Raw genomic sequence first — 19452 nt, 5'->3', positions numbered from 1 at the left:
GTCTTACCCCGTCCCCTCCGCAAAATCTTCTACGCTGACCTGATTTCTGCCTGTGATGTATGACGCAGAGGAATACTTGCCCCCTGATAGAATGCCAAAGTTATTTTTTAAAATTGGCGAATTGAGTGCTCTGTGCACAATGAGAAGAAAACAAGATTGCCTTTCTTCTGAGCTGGTCACAATCTGAGAACCTCCCAAAGCCAGGAAAGCACTTTTTGAGTTGTAGCCATTGATGTCGGAAACAACACAGTCAATTTGTGCACAAATTGCGTAAACAACCATGTTTCAGGGATGTTGGTTGAGAGATAAGATAATTTATTAGTCACAAATAGGCTTACATTAACACTGCTTTGAAGGTACTGTGAAAATCCCCCAGTCCCCACACTCCGGTGCCTGTTTGGGTACACTGAAGAAGAATTTAGCATGGTCAATGCACCCTAACCAGCACATCTTTCAGACTGTGGGAGCAAACCGGAGCACCCAGAGGAAACCCATCTGAGTAGGCTGATGGGAGCACTTTCTAACAGAACATCTGAAAGGCAGCTCCTCACAACACTGCAGCACTCCCTGGTCACTGCATTTCTGGTAAAATGCTCAGGTCCCTGGAGCTGGACTTGAACTCACAACCTTCTGACTCAGTGTAGTTGAGAACATGCCCCTGTCTACATCAACAAGGGTGAAGTAGAAAGGGTCGAGGGCTTCAGGTTTTTAGGTGTCCAGATCACCAATAAACTTGTCCTGGTTTCTCCAACCCCACCACCCCCCCCCCCCCCCCCCCCCCCCGCCCCAAACCCCCATGCTGACACTATAGTTAAGAAAGCCCACCAATGCCCCTACTTTCTCAAAAGACTAAGGAAATTGGGCATGTCAGCTACGACTCTCACCAACTTTTACAAATGCATCATAGAAAGCATTCTTTCTGGTTGTATGGCTCCTGCTCTGACCAAGACTGCAAGAAATTACAAAGGGTCATGAACGTAGTCCAGTCCATCATGCAAACCAACCTCTCATCCATTGACCTCTGTCTACACTTCCCGAGGACTCAGCAAAGCATAATTAAGGACCCCCAGGCACCCTGGACATTTCCTCTTCCATCTTCTTCCGTCGGCAAAAAGATACAAAAGTCTGAGGCCACGTACCAACCGACTCAAAAACAGCTTCATCCCTGCTGCTGTCAGTCTTTTGAATGGACCTACCTCACATTAAGTTGATCTTTCTCTACACCCTAGCTACGACTGTAACACTACATTCTGCACTCTATCGTTTCCTTCTCTATGAATGGTATGCTTTGTCTGTATAGCACGCAAGAAACAACACTTTTCACTGTATACTAATACATGTGACAACAATAAATCAAATCAAATCAAATCAAATCAAATCAGAGGCGAGAGCGCTGTTAACTGAGCCCAGCCAAGAGAAAACTGAACAATGCCAGGCCAGTGCTTTTAGTCAGTTCCACATAAATCAATGTCCCATCACATCCTGGCAACATCTACTGCTACAGCACAGTACTGACACTTAAAGGCCCATAGGACATTATATCACAAGGCAAATCATAGAGTAGCACTCCCCATGTAGAGTGACATGTCTAACACAGTGCACGTTGTTCTGTGTTGCAGTTTTGACAGCTTTCCGCACCCCCCCCTCCCCACCGCCCCTTGCTCCCCTCTCTATTTTATACATTTTTTTACAGGCAGAGTCTGTTTTATATTGTGTTGACTGACAAATACAACATTAATTTCGTAGAGTTTATTTTATTAGTGTCACAAGTAGGCCTACATTAACACTGCAACGAAAATTCCCTAGTCACCACACTCTGGCGCCTGTTTGGGTACACTGAGGGAGAATTTAGCATGGCCAATGCACCCTAACCAGCAAGTCTTTCAGACTCTGGGACGAAACCGGAGCACCCAGAGGAAACTCACACAGATGCGGGGAGAACATGCAGACTCCACACAGAGAGTGACCCAAGCTGGGATTCAAATCCGGGACCCCCAGCGCTGTGAGGCTGTTTGCATAATGTGGCTCCCCCCTTCCATCTCTCTAACCTGATGGGGGCAGCACCTTCCAGAGGTGAGTTGTGTGCGGGGGAATCAGACTAAATGCTTCAGCTTGTCTGGAAGATGGATAGTCACCTGGTTTATCCTCTAACTGCGTCCTTACTGCTTCCACGCCTCTCAGAAAGCTTCACCATCTCCAGAACATCTTGAACATCAACATGCAGTAAGTGGGGGCGGCATGGTCACACAGTGGTTAGCACTGCTGCCTCACAGCGCCAGGGACCCAGGTTCAATTTCCAGCTTAGGTCACTGTGTGGAGTCTGCATATTCTCCCCGTGTCTGCGTGGGTTTCCTCTGGGTGCTCTGGTTTCCTCCCACAGTCCGAAAGACATGCTGGTTAGATGCATTGGCTGTGCTAAGTTCTCTCTCAGTGTACCTGAACAGGCACTGGAGTGTGGCGACTAGGGGATTTTCACAGTAACTTCATTGCAGTGTTAATGTAAGCCTACTTGTGACAGTAATGATGAAACTTTAATTTCTTATTAATCAAATTTTCTGGGGTTAATGAGCAAAAGATCCAGGGTGGTGGGGGTGGGCTGGGGAGAGGGGGGTGCTGTTGCGGGCAGAGATGAGGAGAACTTTGATTTTTTTTCTTGGGTTGGGTGGTGGTGATCTAAAATGCACTGTCTCAGAGGGTGCTGCAATATACAAGGGAATTGGATAAATACTGGCGCAGAAAAACATTTGCAACTCCACAGGGAGAAACAGGGGGAGAGGGACTCATTGCATAGCAATATGGCGTGGTGGCATTTTCAAAATGTGAGCGACCCCATGGCTTGGAACATAAGAACATAAGAACTAGGAGCAGGAGTAGGCCATCTGGCCCCTCGAGCCTGCTCCACTATTCAATAAGATCATGGCTGATCTTTTCATGGATTCAGCTCCATTTACCCGCCCACTCATCATAACCCTTAATTTCTTACTGTTCAAAAATTTATCTATCCTTGTCTTAAAAACATTCAATGAGGTAGCCTCAACTGCTTCACTGGGCAGGGGATTCCACAGATTCACAACCCTTTGTGTGAAGAAGTTCCTTCTCAACTCAGTCTTAAATCTGCTTCCCCTTATTTTGAGGCCATGCCCCCTAGTTCTATTTTCACCCACCAGTGGAAACAACTTCCCTGTTTCTATCTTATCTATTCCCTTCATAATCTTATATGTTTCTATAAGATCTCCCTCATTCTTCTGAATTCCAATGAGTATAGCCCCAGTCTACTCAGTCTCTCCTCATAAGCCAATGCTCTCAGCTCTGGAATCAACCTAGTGAATCTCCTCTGCACCCCCTCCAGTGCCGTATATCCTTCCTCAAGTAAGGAGACCAAAACTGTACACAGTACTCCAGGTGTGGCCTCACCAGCACCTCATACAGCTGCAACATAACCTCGCTGTTTTTAAACTCCATCCCTCTAACAATGAAGGACAAAATTTCATTTGCCTTTTTAATTACCTTTATTCATAGAATCTTACAGTGCAGAAGGAGGCCCTTCGGCCCATCGAGTCTGCACTGAACACAATCCCACTCAGGCCTCACCCCAATATCCCTACATATTATACCCACTAATCCCTCTAACCTACACATCCCTGGACACTGAGGGGCAATTTCTTAGCATGGCCAATCAACCTAACCCGCACATCTTTGGACTGTGGGAGGAAACCGGAGCACCCGGAGGAAACCCACACAGACACGAGGAGAATGTGCAAACTCCACACTGACAGAGACCCGAGCTGGGAATCGAACCCAGGTCCCTGGAGCTGTGAAGCAGCAGTGCTAACCACTGTGCTACCGTGCCGTACCTGCTGTACCTGCAAACCAATTCCTTGTGATTAGAATCATAGAGTCATAGAGGTTTACAGCTTGGAAACATGCCCTTCGGCCCAACTTGTCCATGCCACCCTTTTTTTAAACCTGTAAGCTAATCCCAATTGCCCGCATTTGGCCAATATCCCTTATACCCATCTTATCCAGGTAACTATCTAAATGCTTTTTAAAAGACAAAATTGTATCTGCCTCTACTACTACTTCTGGCACCTTATTCCAGACACTTACCACCCTCTGTGTGAAAAAATTGCCCCTCTGGACACTTTTGTATCTCTCCCGTCTCACCTTAAACCTATGCCCTCTAGTTTTAGACTCCTCTACCTTTGGGAAAAGATGTTGACTATTGAGCTAATCTGTGCCCTTCATTATTTTATAGGCCTCTATAAGATCACCTCTCAGCCTCCTACTCCACATAAAAAAGTCCAGTCCATCCAGCCTCTCCTTATAACCCAAACCTCAAGTCCTGGTAGCATCCTAATTATTCTTTTCTGCACTCTTTCTAATTTAATAATATCCTTTCCATAATACGGTGACCAAAACTGCACACAGTATTCCTGACCAATGTCTTATACAACTTCAACAAGACATTCCAACTCCTGTATTCAATGTTCTGACCAATGAAACCAAGCATGCCAAATGCCTTCTTTACTCTGTCCACCTGTGACTCCACTTTCAAGGAGCTATGAACTTATACCCCTAGATCTCTTTGTTCTGTAACTCTCCCCAATGCCCTACCATTAACTGAGTAAATCCTGCCCTGGTTCAATCTACTAAAATGCATCACCTTGCATTTGCCTAAATTAAACTCCATCTGCCATTCGTCAGCCCCCTGGCCCAATTGATCAAGAACCGGTCCAATATGCCACCAATCTTTTGATTCTTGCACAAGGACACCCAGGTCCTTCTGCGCAGCAGCATGCTGCAATTTTTTTTACAATTTAAATAATAGTCCATTTTGCTGTTATTCCTACCAAAATGATTGAACTCATGTTTACCAACACTGTACTCCATCCGCCAGACTCTCGCCCACTTGCACTTAGATTGCAAGTACAGACTGGGCCGGGCAGCTTTCAATGAAGCCTCTTTTACAAATTGGGCTGCTCACACACCTTGAGAAACAATTGCATTGAAGATGGTGTATACCATTGGAAATCGATGACAATAATATCCTATACAAACTTAAAGGGTCAACATTTCTGGTACCGATGAGGGTGTCACACTCAACTGTGAGCCAGATCATATCATACAGAATCTTACTGAGATCCACAGCAGGTTGGAGAGGCTGATGAGGGTCTAGTCCTGCTCCTTCTTATGACCTTCCTGTCCCAGACAGGAAGCTGCAGTGAACATTCAGCACCATCTTTGGGTTATCATTTCATAGAGACCTCATCTTAATTGGGTGCTACAATTCTGAACGGTGATCCAATTTGTGTGAGTGTGTATGAGAGAGAAAGATCCTGAGAAAGAGAAAGAGCGTGGGGGAGAGAAAAGGCGTGGGGGAGAGAAAAGGCGTGGGGGAGAGGAAGAGTGTGAGGGAGAGGAAGAGATTGAGAGGGAGAGAGCGTGAGGGGATGAGAGTGTGAGAAGGACGAGAGTGTGAGGGGTCGAGAGTGTGAGGGGTCGAGAGTGTGAGGGGTCGAGAGTGTGAGGGGACAAGAGTGTGAGAAGGAGAGAGTGAGGGGGAGAGTGTGAGGGGACAGAGTGTGAGGGGACAAGAGCGTGAGAGGACAGGAGTGTGAGGGGACGAGAGTGCGAGAGGAAATGTGAGAGGGAGAGTGCGAGAGAGTGATTGTGAGAGAGTGAGTGAGAGTAGTAAATGAGTGAATGAGTGAGAGTGAGTGAGAGTGAGTGAGTGAATGAATGAAAAAGAATGAGTGAGCGTGCATGAGAGAGTGAGTGCAAGAGAATGAGTGCGAGAGAGTGAGTACGAGAGAGTGAGTGAGAGAGAGAGTGAGTGCAAGAGAGTGAGAGAGAGAGAGTGAGTGAGAGGGTGAGTGCGAGAGAGTGAGTGCGAGAGAGTGTGAGAGAGTGAGTGCGAGAAAGTGAGCGTGAGAGAGTGTGAGAGAGTGAGTGCGAGAGAGAGTGAGTGCAAGAGAGAGTGCGAGAGAGAGAGTGCGAGAGAGGTGTGTGAGAGAGTGCGAGACAGTGACTGCGAGAGAGTTCAGTGCTAGAAAGTGAGCAAATGAGAGTGAGTGAGAGAGAATGAGTGAGAGAGCAAGAGATTGAGTGAGAGAGAGTGAGTGAATGAGAATGAGAGTTGAGGAGTGAGAGTGTGAGAGAGAGTGTGGGTGATAGTGTGAGTGTGTGAGTGAGTGAGAATGAATGAGTGAGAGTGAGAGTGTGAGAGACAGTGCGAGAGAGTGAGTGCGGGAGAGTGAGTGCGGGAGAGTGAGTGCGGGAGAGTGAGTGTGGGAGAGTGAGTGCGGGAGAGTGAGTGCGGGTGAGTGAGTGCGGGTGAGTGAGTGCGGGTGAGTGAGTGCGGGAGAGTCAGTGCGGGAGAGTGAGTGCGGGAGAGTCAGTGCGGGAGAGTCAGTGCGGGAGAGTCAGGGTGAGAGAGTCAGGGCAAGAAAGTCAGTGCAACAGAGAGTGAGTGAGTGAATGAAAGAGAATGAATGAGCATGAGTGAGTGCAAGAGAGAGTGTGAGAGAATGAGCGAATGAGAATGAGTAAGAGAGAATGAGTGAGAGAGAGAGATAAAATGAGAGACAGAGTGAGAGAGAGTGAGAGTGAGCAAATGAGAGTGAGAGTGTGAGAGTGAGTGAGTGAGGCTAAGTGAGTGACAGTGAGAGTGTAAGAGAGAGAATGTGAGAGAGTGTGTGTAAGAGAATGTATGTAAGAGAGTGTGCGATAGAGTGTGTGTGTGAGAATGTATGTGAGAGTGCGTGTGAGAGAGTGTGTGTGAGAGAATGTGTGAGAGAGTGAGTGTGAGAGTGTGTGAGAGAGAGAATGTGAGAGACTGTGAGAGAGAGACAGTGTGAGATGGAGTGTGTGAGAGGGAGTGTGTGAGAGCAGCACAGTGGTTAGCACCCAGCGACCCGGGTTCAATTCCGGCCTTAGGTGACTGTGTGCACATTCTCCCCGTGTCTGCATGCATTCCCTCCAGGTACTCCGGTTTTCTCCCACAGTCCAAAGATGTGCAAGTTAGATGGCTTGGCTATACTAAATTGCCCTGAGTATCAGGGGAATTAGCAGGGTAAATTTATGGGACTGGAGATCGGGCTTGGGAGGGATTGTTGTTGGTGCAGACTTGATGGGCTGAATGACCTCCTTCTGCACTGTAGGGATTCTATGAGAGAGTGCATGTGTGTGAGAGAGCATGAGTGAGAGAGAGCAAGTGCATGTGTGTGAGACAGAGAGTGAGTTTGTGAGACAGACAGAGAGTGTGTGGGACAGAGAGAGTGTGTGTGAGACCGAGAGAGTGCGAGTGTGAGAGAGAGAGTTCACCCCTTCCCCTACCCGCTCTATTCTCCATCTGTCTACGAGACTGCATATTCAGACAGGCTGCTTCATGAGGTCACCAATGTCTAATGCCCAATTCCCTGAAAAGCCCATCTGGCAATCAATGCTGAATATCTTAGGTGAAAAATGACCTTTTATGAGCCTGGATTTGTGACACTATTACCCAGGCAAACTAATGTATAAGACCTACTCTTTAATGTTAAAATAAGTGGGTTCAAGCCTTTGAAATCAGAGCTAAATAATTTCACGCCAATATGCCCTTTGCATATCCTTTTACACACAGTCATTTCACAGTTTAAGAAAATAGGTAGAACATTCTCTCAGTATAAAACAAAAAACAAAACTTATCAAGGTTTAAAGTCTGGAATATAGATATAAGCATGTGCAAGAGACTAACTGGCGGCTGTGCAGAGGAAATAACTTAAATGTCCCACCCTTCATTAAAGAATTAAATTCAAACTATTTTGCTTCCCCGCTGCTTGTTTTGGCTTCACACTGTTCGCTACAAGATCTATCAGAGGGAAACACACACATTTATCACACTACGGCAGCCACACGGATCCTAGTTTAACAACTGGAGATGAGACTTTGAACCTGGCTTAATTAGCCCAGACTAAACGGAATTGGAGAGCACTGGGGTCAGGGCTGTCCTTGAATCCAAAGTCTTATCTAAATCATTCCATAACTCGGGAGTTTGGCCCTAGTTTGTACCCGGTTGGCCGTCAGAGATTCAAGTGATCCCCACTATCTATCCGCCTTTCTCAAACACCCACGGTGTTGTCTCTTAAGTTTCCAATTCAAAAGTGGGAGATAATTCCCAGATAATGTTCTCCCTGTTCCTCGCAGATGACAATTTTAGCAAACAAGCCTGACATTTATTCTTTGAAAAAAAAGAAAATTAAACGAGGATTTCTGAAGACAATTTTTTTCTACCAGCCTAAGAAAAATATAATGAATTGAAAAGCAAAGAAGCGCCCCAGTGCATTTTAATTTGGGAGAACTATTCAATTTGTCTGGGGGAAGATTCTGACTCAATTGCTAGAATGTTCCTTGCAATTCATTCTTCCCAATTTTATTCAAAGGACATCTCATCAGACCCACCCCAAAATTCGGTTCCTCTTCCAACCGCCCCCCACCCCCACCCCCGCCGCTGACCCGGTAAATCTCAAAATTGATACCCTACATTCTAACAGTGACTCATTTGAAACCAGATTAACCCCGAGAGGATTGGCTCCTGTCCTGGAACCCACTCTCACAATCTCTACCTCCGCCACCCCCCATCCCCTCCTGCCTCCGCCCCTCCCTCCCCCCCACAATTGAGGAACTTTAATTTGAGGAAATAAACTCACTGTTAATTTCTGGGTAATAACTCTTCTTAATTTCTCGAAAAATAACTCGTTAATTCCTGGAGCATAACTCAATTCCTGGAGTGTTATGATTTGGGGAAATTAGTTCATTGTTAATTTCAGAAAGATAACTGTTAATCTCAGGAAATCAGCTCCCTATTAATTTCAGAAAGAGAATTGCAGGAAATCAGCTCAAGTGTTAATTTCACGTAATCACCCCGCACCCCCAACATCCAACACCCCCCCAGCCCCCTCACCACCACCACTACCACTCCCCCCCCCCCTCTCCACTCACCCATCCTTAGCTGCAAAAATAAGCGGTCCTCCCCCCCCACCTCTTTTGCTTACTGGGGTGGATGAAGGTTTTCTCACAGTTCAGCATCACCCTCTGATTGCGGGAGTTTGACGCATTTTGGGTGAAAATAAAACGGGGGTGGGGGTGGGCAGCGAAACAAGACACAGAGAGAGACATACACATACACAAGACAGAGAGAAAAGACATAAGACACAGAGGAACAGATAGAGATACAAGACAGAGGGAGACACACACACACAAGACAAGAGGGAAAAGACACAAGACACAGAGAAACAGACAGAGACACAAGACTGAGAGACACACACAAGACACAGAGAAACAAGGCAGGAAGACACAAGACAGAAAAGACACAGAAAAAAAGACAGAGGAGATAAAAACACCAGGATATATTGTGCAGAAAAGAACTTCATTTTTGTCGCAGACCCTCATTGATATTCTTTGGCCAAGTCAGCCACCCCCCAAAAAAAAATTGCAAAACCATCCCATCTCGATCAATTATTATTACACAGCTTAAAAGGAAAGGTAAACACAGTTTTCAGACTAGTGATGTGCCGAGGGGTTTAATTGATCGAATTTGATCCGGAAAATTGTACATGACTTTGTTCAAATACCGCCGTTTAACATTCAACACAATATTGGCCGGCTCCAACAGAACGTGCTGCCCTGGGTACCTGTGTTATAGCCGCTCTCCCACTGTCTCTGCCGAGTTCAGCTTGCAAGGGCAGTGCAGATTCCTTCGCGCCTGGCTCAGCTGGATTTCCTGCTTGTGTGCAAGGGTTGGCTTGAAGTCTCGCACGGTTGTGCTTGTCAGAGGAAGGAAGCTGTATCTAGTAGGCTGCCCCCCCCTCCCTCGCTAGCATCTCTCGCCACCTGTCCCCACCTCCGAAGCCGTTAGCTTTCACCATCACAGCAATGCATCAGGGCTGCGGGGAGGTGGAGTCTGGCTCTTTGAGGTGGGGCTGTGGAGGGTTGGGATGGCATCTGATCAGTTCATCACCCGCACCCCCCCCCATTGATTTTTCTGCACATTTTTTTTTAAATGGCACAATGAGGAATGGTAACTTATTGCAAAAAGAATCCTAGTGTATCAGGAGGTTGGAATTCAGTTTGAGGCAGAGGGTGGCACATTGGTTAGTACCACTGCCTCACAGGGCCAGGGACCCAGGTTCAATTTCGGCATCAGTTCACACTTTGTGTGGAGTTTTGCACCTTCTCCCCATGTCTGCGTGGGTTTCCTCCGGGTGCTCCGGTTTCCTCCCACACTCCAAAGATGTGCGGGTTAGGTTGATTGGCCATGCTTAGTGTCCTGGGATGCGGACGGATTAGCGGGATAAATGTGTGGGATTACGGAGGGGGGAGGTAGGGCCTGGATAGGATTGTACAGACTCGATGGGCCGAATGGCCTCCTTCTGCACTGTAGGGATTCTGTGGGATTGGCCGTGCTAAATTGACCCTACATCAGGGGATTAACAGGCTAAATACAGCGGGGGGGGGGGGGGGGTAGGTCCTGGGTGGGATTGTGGTCGGTGCAGACTCGATGGCCTCCTTCTTGCACTGTTGGGGCTCTATGACTCCCTCTATGAGATGTGAACAATTCGGGACTATCAATACAGCACAGAAAAAGGCTACTCTGCCCCTCGTCAAGCCTGAAAGAAGATGCTTGTGACAGTGCTAGCACTGGAGTGTCAGTCTTGGTGTTTGGACTTAAGCAGGACTTGAACCCAGAACTTTGTGACTCAGAGGCAAGGCTCCTACCAACTGAGCCATAGCTGAAATGGCTGTAGTTCTGCTACAAATCAAACACTAACTAGAGGACTCTCTTTACCTGTGATGTGAAGATGCTGATGTTGGATTGGGGTGGGCACAGTAAGAAGTCTAACAACACCAGGTTAAAGTCCAACAGGTTTATTTGGAATCATGAGCTTTCGGAGCACTGCTCCTTCATCAGGTGAGTAGAGAGGTAGAGAGGCGTCTTTGCCTATATATGCCGTGTTTATGAACCTACCTCTCACTCACCTGATGAAGGAGCATTGTTCCGAAAGCTCGTGATTCCAAATAAATTGGAATATAACCTGGTGTTGTGAGACTTCTTACTGTGCTCACTTTACTTACTTCTTTCCTTTTTAAATACCTGTAGAAACCCTTTTTTACATTTCTACTGATCTTCCTCTCATACTCTAATTATGCTGTGGAGTTGCCGGCATTGGACTGGGATAGGCACAGTAAGTAGTCTCACAACACCAGGTTAAAATCCAACAGCTTTGTTTGGTAGCACAAAGAGGCAATGGTCCAAAAGCTCGTGTTACCAAATAAAGCTGTTGGACTTTAACCTGGTATTGTGAGAATACTTACTGTACTCTAATTAATATCTCCCGATTAACTTCTCTGTGATTCTTTATAACCTGACTACTCATCTGGCCTGCTATTCCATTTTTGTGTTGTTATATTCTTTTTCCTTGAGTTTGATGCTTTCTCTAATTTCTGTAATCAACCACGGGCCCTCCCTTTAGAATTGTTCCTTATAATAGGAATATCCTGAATATTCTGTAATATCCCTTCAAAAGTCGACCTCTGCTTTTCTATTGATCTACCCTGTAACCTAGTGCCCAGTTCACTTCAGCCAGCTCAGCCTTCCTGCCCATTGTTGCCTTTATTTAAGTTTAAAATACTAGTCTTAGGCCCACTCTTCTCTCTTTTAAACTGGATGTAGAATTCAATCATAATGTGGTCACTGCTCCTGAGGGGTGATCTACCTTGAGGTCATTAATTAAACCTGTCGCATTACACCAGGTGGCATAATGGTTAGCACTGCTGCCTCACAATGCTAGAGACCCAGGTTTGGTTCCCGGCTTGAGTATGTGTAGAGTTTGCACGTTCTCCCCGTGTCTGTGTGGGTTTCCTCCAGGTGCTCCGGTTTCCACTCACAGTCCAAAAATGTGCGGATGAGTTGGATTGGCCATGCTAAATTGCCCCTTGGTGTCAGGGGGTTTAGCTAGGGTAAATACATGGGGATAGGGGCTGGGTGGGACTGTGGTCAATGTAGACTCGATGGGCCAAATGGCCTCCTTCTGCAATCTAGATTCTGTTTGAATATTATGTCTAAACTAACCTGCTCTTTCTGGTTTGTTCCAGAACATATTCTGTAAGAAACTATCTAAAAAGCAATCTATGAACTCCTCATCCAGGCCACCACTGCTAATCTGAGTTTTCCCATTTTATGTAGATTAAAATCGTCCATGATTATTGCTATCCCTTTATGCCATCCCTTTAGGCAGCATGGTGGCACAGTGATTAGCACTGCTGCCTCTGTGCCAGGGACCCGGGATTGATTCCAACTTTGGGTAACTGTGTGGAGTTTGCAAGTGTCTGCATGGGTTTCTCCGGGTGCTCCAGTTTCCTCCCACAGTCCAAAAGATGTGTAGGTTAGGTGGATTGGCCATGCTAAATTGCCTCTTAGTGTCAGGGAATTAGAAGGGTAAATACATGGGGTTACGGGGATGGGGCCTGGGTGGGATTGTGGGCGGTGCAGAGTCAGTGGGCCAAATGGCCTCCGTCTGCACTTAGGGATTCTATGATATGATGACTGTCTGTGTGGAGTTAAGCCTACATGGGTTTCCTCCAGGTGCTCTGGTTTCTACCCACAGTCCAAAGATATGTAGTTTAGGTGGATTGGCCATGGTATATGCGGTGGGGGGGGAGGTGTTACGGGATGAGGGTGGAAGAATTGGGCCTAGATAAAGTGCTCCTTCAGATGGTTGGTTCATACTTGATGGGCTGAATGGCCTCTTCTGCACTGTAGGGATTCAATGGTTTATCACAAGGACCCAATATTTTTTTCTTAATGAAAGCAAATTATGGAACCTGAAACCAAAAGAGAAAAGGCTGGAAAACCTCAGCAGGCCTGGCAGCATCTGTAAGCAGAGAAAAGAGCCGACATTTCGATCCTTGTCAAAGCTTTGACAAAGGGTTATCTGGACTCGAAACGACAGCTCTTTTCTCTCCTTACGGATGCTGCAATATTTTTTCTTGTTTATTCTGTTCAATGTCATGGTTACTGTTGGGTTTAATGGTTGTTGCTATGCAGCGTGCAAAGTCTTTTATAGGCAACCTTTTCTTTCCATTCATCTGAACACCCTACCTTCTTGTATGTAATTGGAAGGATGATGGAAGGTCATTGATCCAAAAGGTTAGCTCCCCACAGACACTTCCTGACCTGCTAAGTGTTTCCAGCATTTTCTGACTTCAGTTACAGAATGTGACCGACAAACCAGAAATTTGAATACAATAGTGAATTTGCAGCGACAATCAGAGCAAACTAACCCAGCGTACATCACCAGAGCAAAACTAAAGTCACACAGAACCACACAGCTGGAACTGATGGTATGAATTTCAGGGAATTGGATTTTTATTTCCGATTCGAATGTTGGGGAATAGTAAACCTGATAGCACTGCAGTGAGAATCACATGATTCCATTTAACTTGAATAAAATCTTTTCCTCTTGTCCTTCCAAAGTTTCCAAAGTGGCCAGCATGATGGCGCGGTGGTTAGCACTGCAGTGTCACAGCGCCAGGGACCCGGGTTCCATTCCCAGCTTGGGTCACTGTCTGTGAGGAGTCTGCATCTTCTGCCCCCCGTGTCTATGCGGGATTCCTCTGGGTGCTCTGGTTTCCTCGCACAGTCGGAAAGTTATAGAAACACTACAGTGCAGAAGGAGGCCATTTAATCCACCAAGTCTGCACCGACAATCCCATCCCAGGCCCTATTCCCATAACCCCACACATTTACCCAGTTGATGCCTCTGAGCTACAATTTCCAGGACACTATGGGCAACTTTGCATGGCCTATCAATCTAACCCACACATTTTTGAACTGTGGGAGGAAACCAGAGCACCCGGAGGAAACCATGCAGACACAGGGAGAACGTGCACACTCCACGCAGTGTCCCAAGCAGGGAATTGAACCCGGGTCCCTGGTGCCATGAGGCAGCCACGCTAACCACTGTGCTACTGTGCATTCCTCTAGTAAGTGCCAGGTTGATTACAATTCCCTGGGGTCTCTGGCATGGTGAATTGCATCTAACAACTTAAATCATTGCCTTTTTAAGTAAAGTAACGCACAAAACTGATCACCCAGTGCTCCACAATTATAAATGTGAGGTCATTCAGTTTGGTAGCAAAAACAGGAAGGCAGATTATTATCTGAGCTATGGATTGGAAGGGGGGAATGTGCAGTGAGACCTGGGTGTCCTCGCACAGGAGTCGCTGAAGGTTAGCACATGGTGAAGAAGGCAAATGGTATATTGGCCTTCGTAGAGAGAGGATTTGAATACAGGAGCAGGGATGCCTTGCTGCAATTATACAGGGCCTTGGTGAGGCCACAACCTGGAATACTGTGGGACATTTTCCTCTCCTGCCCACCGCAGGAATCGAAGCAGGCACGGGTGGACCTTGAAAGGCCTGTTGACCTTGGGTGGGATTTTCCAGTTTTGAGGCGAGTGCAATTGTAAATCCCGCCTATTGTATGCAGTTTTGGTCTACTTCGAAGAAGGATTTTCTTGCTATAGAGGGAATGCTGCAAAGGCTTACCAGACTGATGCCTGGGATGGCGGGACTGATGTACGAGGAGACATTGAGTTGGTTAGATTACATTAACTATAGTCTAGAAGGATGGGGATGGGATTTCATAGAAACACAATTCTAATAGGACTAGATGGGATGGATGCAGGAAGGATGTTCCTGATGGAGTGGGTGAATAGAACGAGGGGTCATGATTGATACCGGAGTTGAGGGGGTTGAGCTATGAGGAGAGGCTGAATAAACTGGGCTTGTACTCGTTAGAGTTTAGAAGAATGAGGGGAGATCTCATTGAGACTTATAAGATGATGAATGGGATGGATAGGATAGAGGTGGAGAGACTCTTCCTGCTCAAAAAAGACAGTAGGACTAGGGGGCACAGCCTCAAGATAAAAGGGGGGCGGTTTAGAACGGAGTTGAGGAGGAACTTCTTCACTCAAAGGGTGATGAATCTCTGGAATTCTCTGCCCGTTGAAGTGGTGGAGGCTGCTTCGCTAAATATTTTTAAGACGCAGGTTGATGGGTTTTTGATAAGAGAGGGGATTAAGGGTTATGGGGAGAGGGCGGGAAAGTGGAACTGAGCAGCGACAGATCAGCCATGATCTTATTGAATGGCGGGGCAGGCTCGAAGGGCTAGATGGCCTAGTCCTGCTCCTATTTCTTATGTTCTTATGTTCTTATTTGAGGATAAGAAGTAAACCTTTTAGGACAGAGATGGTTTCTTCACCCAGAGAGCAGTTGAGGCCAAAGCATTGAATGTTTTCAAGAAGCAGTTAAATATAGTATTTGTGGTCAAGGGGATCAAAGGATATGGGGGAAAGTGGGATCAGGCTATTGAGTTGGATGATCAACCATGATCATAATGAATGGCAGCGAAGGCTCGAAGGGCTGAATGGCCTACTCCTGCTCCCATTTTTCTGTGTTTCTATGTAACTCCCTCCTACGTGGCCCCCTATAAGAGAAGGTCTGATCTTTTATCACAATAGGAAGTTACCTCCCGTCCAGGGTATTTTATCACATAGTTGCACTTTCTTGATGCCCATAAGGGAAGGATTCCCGCAAGACCAGGAATTCCCACCCAATGTCAACAGACCCTTGACTGTTTTCCAAATTTCCCTGTTCTCCTGCGGTGATTCCTGCCGCAGAAAGAACTGGAAAATCCTGGCCCAAGTGTGAGCCTTGTTGAGTGGGGAGTGGCCTCACTCCAGAATCAGAAGGTTGTGGGTTCAGATTTCACTCCAAACAGATCACGCTTAAAGCCTAGGCTGACACTCCCTGTGCAGTACGGAGGGAATGTTGCACCATCGCATGTGCCTTCCTGATCGTAACCGACTCTGTTAACCTGAATCCCCGTTGACCCTCTGAGTTTAATGCGAAACATCCCATTAAGCACTAATATTGGAAGGAGAGCTGAGGAGTTCTCCCCATTGTCCAGGCAAACATTGATCCTGCAACCACATCATCACTAAGATTGTCTGCTCATTATGACATGGCTGTTTGTGGGAAATACAATGGTCGGGATTTTACAACCTCTCTCTCGGGCGAGGCTTGTAAAATCCCACCCCAGGCCAATGGAGAATTCCATTCTCCGAGCCTCAGGGTGGGCGTGCCAGTAAAATTCCAGCCAATGTTTCCTAAGTGACAACAATGATGATCTTCAGAAGCGTCGGTAAAGCACTTTGGGACACACTGGGGCGGCTTAACACTGCTGCTTCACATCGCCAGGGACCTGGATTCCCAGCATGGGTGACTGTGTGGAGTTTGTATGTTCTCCCCGTGCCTGTGTGGGTTTCCTCCGGGTCCTAAGGTTTCCTCCCACAGTCCAAAAATGTACGGGTTCAGTAAATTGGCCAGGCTAAATTGCCGCTTAGTGTCAAGGGGACTAGCTAGGATAAATGCATGTGGTTGTGGGGATAGAGTCTGGGTGGGATTGTGGTCGGTGCAGACTCGATAGGCCGAATGGCCTTCTTCTGCACTGTAGGAGTTCTATGATTCTACGTCATAGGAGCTGTATCATTGCACAAACATTTTTTTGTCTCGTACTGAAGGTACCGATTCACAGATCCTTTGGCTGGAATTTTACCCCCCTTGCCCGCCCTGTGAATCGGAGTGGAGCGAGGGGGCGGAAATGGGAAGGTCCGTTGACCTAGGGCGGAATTTGATGGTTTTGGGACAAGTGAGGCTGGAAAATCCCGCTCGATGTCTTTGAGGGTCTGGCTGGCAGGGGTCGGAGAGCAACTTGCAAACCCTTTGCCCGGCTGGCCGGAGGGTGACATGGATGGTATGGGTGGAGATGCCGTGAGAGGGATCATCGTGTCTGCGGCTTCGGTGGGGGACGGGCTCCAGAAGCAGAGGAACAGAAGACCCGACTTCAGAAGACTTCAGATGAAACATTTTTCAGAAATCTCCCGGCACTCTCTGTATCCACAGAAAACACAGTGTCATCAAAAAGCGAAAAGATAGTCAGCACACAAAAGCTGCCATTGTTTTCAGTGAGAATCAGGCTAACCTTGCTGATTCAATTGGAAACTTTTATTTGTTGAAAAGACAAATATGACAACTTTTTTTCTCTCCATGGTTCCCCGCTGCTTCATGTAGATACAATGTTTTCAAATCGATTAGATTATTTCCCTGGGCTTCATGCGGTGAGAGATGTTTGACCTTTGAGGCTAATTCTGCTTTCATTTTAGCTCCATTTTCCTCTCTCTCTCTCTCTCCCTCTCCCCCCCTCAGCCCCTTCCTTTTTTTTGCTCTCCCCTTCCTCTCTCTCTTCTTCTCTCCCCCTCCCTTTCCTTCTCTCTCTCTCTCTCCCTTCCTCTCTTTCTCTTCTTTCTCTCTCACCCGTCCCTTCCTTTCTCCCTCTTTCTCCTCCTTCTCTCTCTCTCTCCCCCTCTCTCTCTTCTCCGTTTCTTTCTCTCCTCTCCTCCCTCTCCCCCCTTCCTCCCTCACCCCCCTCCTCCCTCACCCCCCCTCCTTCTCTGTCGCCCCTCTCTCACTTCTTTCTCTGTCTCACTTTCTCTCTCTCCTTCTTGTCTCTCCCTCCCCCTCTCCTCTTTTTCTCTCTTCTCTCACCCACCCTCTCTTTTTCTCTCTCCCTTCCCCCCCTCCCCCTTCTCTCTCCCCCACTCTCTCTTTCTCTGTCTCTCTCTTTCCCATCTCTCCCCTCTCTCTTTTTCTTTCTCTCTCTCCCTCTCTCTTTCTTTTTCTCACTCCCCCTCGCTCTCTGCCCCCTCTCTCCCCACTTTCTCTCTGTCTACCTTTTTTCTCTCTCCTGCCCGCTTTCTCTCCCTCTCTCTCTCTCCTCCTTCTCTCTTTTTCTCTGTCTCCCCCCTCCCTTTTTCTCTCTCTCTCGCCCTCTTTCTCACCCTCCTTCCCTCGCTTTCTTTTTCTGTCTCTCTCTCTCCCCCCCTCTCTTTTTCTCTCTTTCTTCCCCCTGTCTCTCTCCCCCTCTCTTTATTTCTCTGTCTCCCTCCCCCTCCTCTCTCTCTCTCTCTCCCTCACTCCCTCTTTCTCTATCTCCCTCTCTCTTTCCGGCCCTGCTTCCTTTTCTCCCTCTTTTTCTCTCTCTCCTCCCTCCCTCCCTCTCTCTCTCCTCCTCCCCACACTCTGTCTTTGGTACAGTGTGTACAGCGGTGGGTGCATTTTGCTGTGTCACATGTCTTACTCCTTCTGAGTAAGCAGCTAATCAAAGTATTTTACACGTCAGGAGATTTAGTTTTCAACTCTGACACCAGGTCTGTCCTGGTGGGATCTTTCTTGCCTTCCTCTGAAAAGACCCCAAGACAAAGTGAAAAGTTTGGACAATTTCAGAATAAAGGTGTAAAATTGAATTGGGAAATAAGACATTAACTCAAATCTCCCTTCTGAGACAGAGGAGGGTCAAGGGGGGAATTTTTCCACACTCTCCACATCAATGTGGGTTTATATCTGGAATTTTCTTCTCCCAGGAGATCTTGCAGGTTTTGGGTGGGTTGGGGTTATATATTGTGATGTCCAAGGCATTACATTGTGATAGGATTGGGGGTCTCCCATTGAACATGGAGATGTGGAGAAATTGTACCTCTCTGGAACCCACTTCCCCAGTTAGTGCCGGGAGGAAGGGTCACTGAGCATTTCTAAGGTCGTGATAGATTCTTGATAACAAGAGAGTCAAAGGCAATCAGTTGCAGGAGGAATGAGGAATTGAGGCCACAATCAGATCAGGCATAATCTTGTTGAAAAGCAGAACATGCTGGATGGGCCAAATGGCCTACACCTGATTTGTAAATTGTGTACTCATAGCGTCATTCATTCTGCCAGTCATTATCCTTTTTTCCTGACTATAATAAGTTCTCAGAGGTGGAAGTCCTTCACCAGAATTCCTTTATTTACAAAATTCAACAACACTATATAGAATGTTCCCAGTATGCAGTCTGCATCTGGAGCATTGGAGGAACTGGCACTCCAGGAGTGCCAGAGGAATTGACACTCCTGGTTAAGTACAGAGCATGGGGCTCCCTGAGGATGGTGAGTGTCTGGAACGAGCTGCCAGAGGCAGCAGTAGAGGTGGGTACAATTTTGTCTTTTAAAAAGCATTTACACAGTTACATGGGTAAGACCGGTATGGAGGGATATGGGCCAAATGCGGGCAGTTGGGACTAGCTTAGAGGTTAAAAAAAGGGGTGGTTTGGACAAGTTGGGCTGAAAGGCCTGTTTCCATGCTGTAAACCTCAATGATTGGACCATCAATTTGGCCTTTAATCAGGGAGTTCATATTCAAGCACGCCCACCCCAACTGCCTGATTAAAGTCATTAGACTGACATCTTAACCCCAACTTTTAAAAAAAAATTGTATCCAGGTACGATGGGTTTGGAGCAAACTCGCGTGGACTATAAACA

The 19452-nt window shown here is 46.9% G+C and overlaps 1 protein-coding gene across 1 annotated transcript in view; it reads right to left on the bottom strand.

Moving 5' to 3' along the window:
- The window catches only part of rtbdn (retbindin), a 64686-nt gene extending 54795 nt beyond the window's left edge, over positions 1 to 9891 (bottom strand). Inside the window, exon 1 of the mRNA XM_080216364.1 lies at positions 9672 to 9891. The gene's annotated coding sequence lies outside the window, so the exon portion shown is untranslated. The remainder of the gene's footprint in view (positions 1 to 9671) is intronic.
- Positions 9892 to 19452: the final 9561 nt, after the last annotated feature.

Source organism: Carcharhinus amblyrhynchos, chromosome 33 (genome assembly GCF_965287045.1).
Source record: "Carcharhinus amblyrhynchos chromosome 33, sCarAmb.v2.hapA, whole genome shotgun sequence".
Classification (NCBI taxonomy): Eukaryota; Metazoa; Chordata; class Chondrichthyes; order Carcharhiniformes; family Carcharhinidae; genus Carcharhinus; species Carcharhinus amblyrhynchos.
The sequence above is the reverse complement of the archived record's forward strand: the minus strand, read 5'-3'. Positions and strand labels throughout refer to the sequence as shown.